We start from the raw sequence: 8,365 nt of genomic DNA, 5'->3' as shown, positions 1-8,365 counted from the left end.
CTCTGAGAGACATGAAGACGGATGGAGAGTTTTCTCTGTTTCTGTTTGAGAGTTGGCTAACATTAGCTTTGCCAGTAGGTCAGTATTGTTTAGACCTAAAAACACCAGAAATTGGCAGGTGTGTCACAAATTCCACCCACAGCTCAGACACATGTAATGACCTCCTTGACCTCCAGGTGACGCTATAATAATCAGGTTTATGTTTTCACAATTATCTCAAACAGCTGGATCAAACCTCTTTCTTCATTTTAATCTCAGGTAATCTGGATCTGGTCTTCTGCTCTGATGATGTGACGATTGGACTCTTAGTTCTGTACGTTCAGTTTTAATGTCGGTGAATTACTTTGTAAACTTGTTTTTGTGATATATTATATCACAATTATTTATGTATAAGTGCTGTATAAAAATTTTATTATGTCATGAGGATTATTCTTGTTTTTCTGAAGGAAAGGAAAATAAATGTCACAGCAAATAAGGTCTATCGTTAATGTGATAATTATTTAATTATTCAACTTTCATCACATCTTCAAATTTTCTGTTACAGTTGATACGCTCTCTCTCTTTCCTCAGGACCCTGGGACTAATCCTCAGTTTTCAGTTCCTCCTCCAGTCAGCTCAGCTCAGGATGTGATAATGAAAACGCTTTAGAGGAAGTTTGGGGATGTTGAGTGGGTTTCTTCAGAAAAACCCCCTGGACTCTGTGAGATAATTTATCATAACACAGCCTGATGAAGTGGGTGGAGATTCATGTAGTGAGCTAAAGAATGAACAACTGAGAGGATGAATGTCCCGAGTGGCTTCGTTAATATTGAGAAGTCTGTTCTTAACCCTGTAATTCATGTATTCAAGTACAGTTTGATAGAGACATAGAAACCATATAAAAACATTAACCAGGCTCCTGTAGGTGACATTAAAGAGTTAGACTGTCAGGAAACCTGACTTTACTTCATCTGCACCTTTAAGAATAAATATCTTCAGGCTTGAATAATTGACAAGAGGTTTTAATTTAATGAACTCACAGATCAGTCACCAACTTCTTCTACTCTTCATCCCAGGTGTGTTCAGAGAGAAAGCAAAGCCTCCTGTCATTCACACTGAGGCTTCGCACTGTATGATAGCGGTGAGCCTGTTAGCAGCAGTGTCTCTTCACTCTGTATGTTTATGAAGCACATTCACAAAGCCTCGGGATTTGTGTGAATTTCTTGTTGAAACATTTGCAACGTGTCTCTGTGGATCACACATCGCTCTGGGTGAATTCACATTAAATCACATCCATCCATTGACTTTGTGTTCACCTCTGTCATTTCCAGCCAACAGACGTCATCAGTCGTCGTGGAGACGCTACCTGTTCAGCAACAAGTGACATCGAGCACACGAGTTCCTGAAACTGTAGAGTGACATTTATCACATGTCCAGAAACAGCTCCAGTGGAAAGAAGGTGTTGTTCTGTGTCTGCTGGATACAGACGGTTTCTTTAAGAGAGCCAGAAATGCTAAATTCTTCAGTTCCCATTTGTCAGATCCTCTCTCTGTAAGTGTTTCAAACTCTGGTTTGTAATCAAGGAAGAATTTGAAGCTGAGCTGAGACAATCCAGATAAACATCAGGTTTATTTATTTAGTTTTCTCCAACCGAAGAAATTACACAACAGTTTACACAATCTGAGAATCTCCCTTTTAATTATTATACATCATTGTCATTGTCATTATCATCATCATTATACATCTAAAAGCATATACACCTATATACAGCAGGGTCAGGATCATATATCTATCTATATATATATATATATATAGATAGATATATACATATATAGATAGATATCTATATATGTATATGTATATAGCTTACCATGCGTGAAGGTGCAGGCAGAAAGTCAAATGTTATGATTTTATGAGTTTAACTAAGAAGCTGAGCTGTGACTCCGCCTTTGGCCAATGGGTTTAAGACATGACAGACTCAGTCACAGGGTATTGTATAAAGCTTTACTCCAATGTGTGTAATTATAGCGAGTATTGATTTTTTTTGTGTGTATACAGTGCACATATATACAAAGCCAGCAGGCGACATCTAAAACAGGCTATTGAACGTCTTCAGAATCTGCAGCCATATTTTTCAAGCTCTTGCATCCAAACGAAGCTCATGATTTCTTCAGAGGATATTTGTTAAATATGCATCAGCCAGCCAGTGTTTGCAGCCTGTCTTCTGCTGCTCTGGGAGTTGAATCAGTGGAGATATAACAGCCTGGTTGTAACTCTGCTCACACTCCTGTAGTCCTTCTTGTATCAGAGCTGATGCCATAATATGATCAAACTGGCCTGGGAGGCCAGCGGAGGCTCAGAGGAGCCTCACAGATCTGTTTTTTGTTTATTGTGGATGTCCATAGTGTCGCACAGTCGTATTAAGTAACAGTTCACATATCTGTAAACAGATGAAAGTCATCAGATGGAACATCAGTAACAACATCTATGAGGAAATCTGTTCCTCGACCAAGACATTAAAGTTTGATTCAATCTTTTTACAATGTATTCAAAATGTTCAAACCAAGTTTTAATTGATTGAAGGAACACATTGTTTTGCACTAACTAACACATGATGATGAAGAAGATGGTACTGGCTGATGTTGTTCTATATTACAACAGTTTGTTAGTTAACGCTGTACAACTTTGTACCCAGTCTGTAGCACTCCACCTTTAACGTCACTGTAAGGTCACTGTAACGTCACTGTAACGTCACTGTAACGTCACTGTAACGTCACTGTAACGTCACTGTAACGTCACTGTAACGTCACTGTAACGTCACTGTAACGCCACTGTAACGTCACTGTAACGTCACTGTAACGTCACTGTAACGTCACTGTAACGTCACTGTAACGTCACTGTAACGTCACTGTAATCATTAAACAAACTCTTTTTTTTTGGAAATCAAACACCTGATGTCTCGATGATGTCATCCACAAATGTCCTGTGCAACAGCATCACTCCCCTGTTGTCACTGTGTACACATCTCCTCTCATTCTCCAAGAAGGACACAGGAGGACAACATTAAAGTTGAAAATCTCTTTTGTTATGATCATCACAGGAAGTCTTGGGAGTGACAGATCAATACAGACGTCTCAAGCAGCAGCAGCAGCCAGCTCAATGCTGCTTTGTCCACACGCATTGAGCTGCAAATACAAAAGAAACTTTTATTTTCTGCGTCCTGTTGCATAGTTGTGGCGATGTGTTCAGGGTCTGTTTCACCTCCAGCAGCTTCTCTCTTTTCCTGATCCACCACAGCTCTCATATCAAACCTGTCAGGGAGACACAGGACAGAGCAGCTATTAATACTGTGGTTGTTAATCCTCTCAACACACACACACACACACACACTCGAGCTGTTTGTAAAGCATGTTCTCTTTGGAAACAGCATGCAGGTAAAAATAGTAATTACTGTAGGTATATACAGTACACACAGTATATTCAAACTCAAAGACTTTGTCCACATGTTTTCATTTTAAAACAAATCGATCTCCATCCAGACGAGTATCAGAAATAATCTCCGTCCATACTAACACACCTGAAAACACACATCACATGAGCCACTCACTGACATGTGTGTGTGCCGGTGTAAACAGGAAGCAGATTAGTTGGTTAGTTCAAATACTCTGATTGAGGAACAGCAAAGACAGTTGTAGCACTGGAAGTTGACCAACCAATCAGGAAGCGTGGTTGGAGCCTATGTAATCGTTTCCAAAGGTCTCAGTTTCTGTTTGTCCAGACTACAACACAACCCCAGAGTTTTCAAAATAAAACACAACCTCAGAGTTTTCAAAATAAAACAGGTACAGCACAGTTTCTGAAAGTCTCTGTTTTGGAGGCTGAAGATTCTGGAGTCGTGAGAACGGAGGAGTAAACGTAGAATAAGAGATGAAAACCAAAACGTAGTAGTGTGAACGTAGCCGGAGAAATCTTCATAGTGCAGTTTATAGAGCAGACTTAACAGGATTATTTGGCAGAGCCAGATTAGCTGTGAACGGTGTCTTTGGTTTCGCTGCTCTTTTCCCTCAGGTGTAATTTTTATACCAAAACATCATTTATCCTCACATGAACCAGGTCTCTCCAGGAGCCTTTACAGAGCTTTTGAATCAAACTCAGAAGCGTCCACACGCCAGAGATGTTTCTGTTTTCATATCACACAGAGTCTTAACTCCGGTTTTACTCCAAACACTCAGAAGCAGTTAGTTTAAGTGGTGGACTGACCTACAGGCCATCTCCTCACGTCTGTAAATGTGAGCGCTCTGTCATTAAAAAATAAAACACACACACACACACACACACAGAGCTGTTGCTGTTGGCATGAGGGAGAATCTACAGACACTTTTAAATTCAGCATTTTGCTCTATTTTTCTTTCTTAATCCAATTTCTTCTCCTGTGTTGATCTAACTCTCTCTCTCTCTCTCTCTCTCTCTCTCTCTCACACACAATCAGAGCAGTTCACATATTTGTTCTACGTGATTAGTTTAATGATTCAATCAAATACTGATTCAAGACTTGTGGAGAAAGGCTCTGCGTTTGAATATTTTTAGCTTTCCAGATGCTAAAATCAGCTGTTGTATCAGCAGTCACATGAAACACGTGACGCCTAGTTCACTCGTTCACGTTGCTGCGGGACTCAGTGTGTTGCTGTTCACATGTGGAGGCACAGTCGTCAAAGTACAAATCAGTAACTAGTTATCAGTTAGTTAGTAGTTAGTTCAGTTGGTTAATTCATAAGCAGGTAGTTCAGCTATTTCAGTACTAGTCAGTAGCTTGTTCAGTTAGTTCATTAGTCGTTACTTCATTAGTAGCTAGTTCATTAGTAGGTAGTTCACGTAGTTCATTAGTAGCTAGTTCAATTAGTTAGTTCAGTTAGTTAATTCATTAGTAATTAGTTCAGTTAGTTCATTAGTAGTTAATTCATTATTAGCTAGTTCATTAGTAGGTAGTTCCTTAATAGTTAGTTCATTAGTATAATAGTTAATTTAGTTACTTCATTAGTAGGTAGTTTAATTAGTTAGTTCATTAATAGGTAGTTTAGTTACTGTTAAACACATGGAGGTTTGGATCAATACATTCTCAGACAAAGTTACAGGGAGTCAGTTCATGTCTGTCTGAAGATATTTAGTTATTTCATCTCCTCTGTGCTTCTTCACTCAGCTTTAAACTATGTGCAGCTCAGTCTGTCAGTCGACCTCACAAACACTTCAGACTGATACATTCCCTTCAGCTGAGGAGAGCAGGAGGAGGGAGGACGATCTCTGAAACTCACATTTTATCATTTGATTATTTGGTTATTTTCCCTTATTTTTGTTTCGACAGTGTCGCATAGAAAATGTGATGAAGGTTGTGACAGAGGGAACACGGCCTGCGCCACTACACCCACAGTCCTGCTGCCCCACACACTCAAACACACACACACACACACACACACACACACACACACACACACACACACACTCACTGAGAGGAAAGATTGATTTTTGTCATAGCACAGCACACACGGTGAATACTGATCCATGGTAAAATAAATTCACATCACGGAGAACTGATCGTCCACCTGGTCAACATATTTACCGGACTGGAAGCCCACCATGTTTTTCAAAAAGGAATTTTTCAAAACCCTGATTTATGTTCATTGATAGTAATTTTATGTCTGCTGCCAAAAATGATCACCTTATAATATCTGCACATGGAAATTATGGGCTGCTGTATGGGCGGTTCAGGACTTTCCACCTCACCACAGAAAGGATAAACTACTTCCTGACACTGATTATGAGAGGCAGAATCGTCTCATTTGAACGTGACTCTGACTGGGATAACGCTGCACAAGGAAAGCTGCACTGGTGCACTGACACAGCCTGAAAATAGCAAGAAAATAGCATATGAATATATGCATGTCACTCTGTGCTCTTTAGACCTGGTCTAATTAGGCTAACAATGCAAATTCTCACACTGACCACTGGCCTTTTATCCCACGGTGCCACAGTAAAGTTCATGGCAAATCACCAAAATACCAAATGTGCGGAGAAAAACATAACAACATAGCTGCTGTAAGACACCTGCTCATTTTTCATTCACAGTCTCAGAGACAGAACATGATGAAGAGAATCTGTTTTGTCGACTTCTCATTTAATGATCTCCGTGTTTTCACCTCCATAATGAATATACTTATAGACCTGGTTTCTATAACTGGCTGCAGTGCCGTGGAACAGACACGTCTTACTTCCTGTTTCACATACAGTCAAGATGATGTGTGTGTCTCCCGGTACAACCGGGTCTGGGTGGAAACTGTCACTGTAACTCTGACATATCTGCACATTTTATAGCACTGGGTGGAAGTCTTATTTTTGGTATTGTGGATTTGGTGAATACTGATTGGCTGGGAGGTGGATACCTTATTGTAAGATAACTAAGGTCACAGTGCGTAGGTTTGAGTGTTGTGTTCTGTTGTTGTCTGTGAGTCATTGGGCCCCGAATGAATATAATTAATGAACGATGTTGCAACACTCTGGTTATTTGGCGGCGTTCTGTTTTTGTCTTCTCAGTGGTTTGAAGAGAAAACTGATTATTTAACAATATTTGAATCAAAACATGGAAACAGTTGTTGGGTTCTGATAAATGACATTAGTGCTTTTGAATGAAGTCGTAATAAATAAAGATGTTTTGTTGCGTATTTACTATAATATCTCAGAGATAAAAGCTTAAAGGATTAGGTTAAAGGAAGGTAAACAAGTGACGAGGCACAGAATCCACAGTCCCCGTTCTCTAACGTTAACATGAAGCTGGTTAATCCAGGTTAATCACATCAAGGGGAAACACGTCTTTTTAGTATTAAATTCCCTTTTGTGTTTCTCTGTTGGCTTTCAAATTGAGTTTTTTTCTCTGTCACACTTTATATTCATCAACAAAAAGCAAAAGATAAACTTCCCTTAAGCCCAATAAAGAGCTGCTAACCTGAGACTAACAGGGTTTAGAGCACACACACATCAAAAACACTTTCACAGGATCAAAAATCAAACCAAAGGCAAGAATCAGACCCTCACACTAACAGCTCGCAGCAGGTTGAACAAAGAACATCTGAGATCTTCATCAGGCTCTGTCAGATCACCATCACAAAAGCACAACAGGTCATTTATATAACATCAGTCAGGCGATTGATCCGAGAGTCAAACTGAGCAGAACTGAACTGTCACATCCTCCTTCCACCATGACCATAAAACATTAAATTAAACAACACATAAACCTGATGGTGCTGATAATTACAGAGAGGAACAACAAAAACATGGATTTGGTATCATTCAAAACCTTAAACCTAATACGAGTGGTTCGCTGATCATCAACAACAGAAATGTTTCCTGACAGTAAATAAATGTTGGTTACACAGCAGTCCTTGGATTACACCGTCCTCCCATTGTCTGCGCAGCAGGTTTCTGTTATGGTTTCCCCTGAGGGACACTTCATGTTTGGAGACTTTTTGACTCTTTGTTTGGACATTAGTTTCATTTCCGTGTGTTATGTTGAAGTTGACTTCCTTTTGTATCTCGTGGTTGTTTTACTTCCTGTCTTTGTCCTGTTTCCCTCCTTGTTGATTGCCTATTTTGTCAGTTTTGTAAGTTGGTTTTCTTTAGTAAAACACACCCTTTTTGCCTATCTGCATTTTGGGTCCTTAGTTTCGCATATCTGACAGTTACAATGACACATATTTACGTTTTGTTGCTAGGCGACATCTAGTGGTCGTAGTAATTACGTCAGGAGCAAAGTGACGTAGTACAAAGAGAGAGTAAGTCCAAGTCAGTAGGAGGTTGAGATTGGGAGCGGTGTTCGATTTCCCATGTCCATGATCGTTAGTTGGTATTACTGTAACCATGACAACAAAGATTGTCTAATATCGAGGAAGTACTTATTTTAACTCGTACCACCATCTTGTCCTAAACCGGACCAAACCATGACTGTTATCATAGTAAGCATGGCGACGGATGTAGGTACGCAGCTCTCGGTACAGTCTGCGTGTTTATTATTGTGACCGTGACAACCAAAGTTGGGAACGCCTGCTGCCATACGGACGCTATTTCAGGAGACACTCCTATGGGTCGTATCAGAGGGATTGATGATGGTAGAAGAACTATGAGCTTGTGACTGAGGCTGTCGACCAGAGAGGACGGCTTCACAAATGTTGGGCCGATGACAATGAGCTCACACAATGTTAGAGTGTCATCAATGCTGCTCAGCTTTGAGGGTCTTACATTACTGAGTCTCTAATGGTCATAGCAGAGTCATGTTCTGTTGCTGTTTGAATAGCAGTGGACAGAAAATAGAAACTGAATGACTGCCACCCATCAACCCCCC

The 8,365-nt window shown here is 40.0% G+C and overlaps 1 protein-coding gene across 1 annotated transcript in view; it reads right to left on the bottom strand.

Moving 5' to 3' along the window:
* Window positions 1–2,799: 2,799 nt before the first annotated feature.
* The window catches only part of uts2r1 (urotensin 2 receptor 1), a 32,958-nt gene continuing 27,392 nt past the window's right edge, over window positions 2,800–8,365 (bottom strand). Inside the window, exon 4 of the mRNA XM_023408121.2 lies at window positions 2,800–3,290. The gene's annotated coding sequence lies outside the window, so the exon portion shown is untranslated. The remainder of the gene's footprint in view (window positions 3,291–8,365) is intronic.

Source organism: Seriola lalandi, unplaced genomic scaffold (assembly GCF_002814215.2).
Source record: "Seriola lalandi dorsalis isolate HSWRI2012SDOR001 ecotype SW California unplaced genomic scaffold, Sedor1 jcf7180002054354, whole genome shotgun sequence".
Taxonomy (NCBI): domain Eukaryota; kingdom Metazoa; phylum Chordata; class Actinopteri; order Carangiformes; family Carangidae; genus Seriola; species Seriola lalandi.
This window is presented reverse-complemented; position numbering and strand designations above follow the sequence as displayed.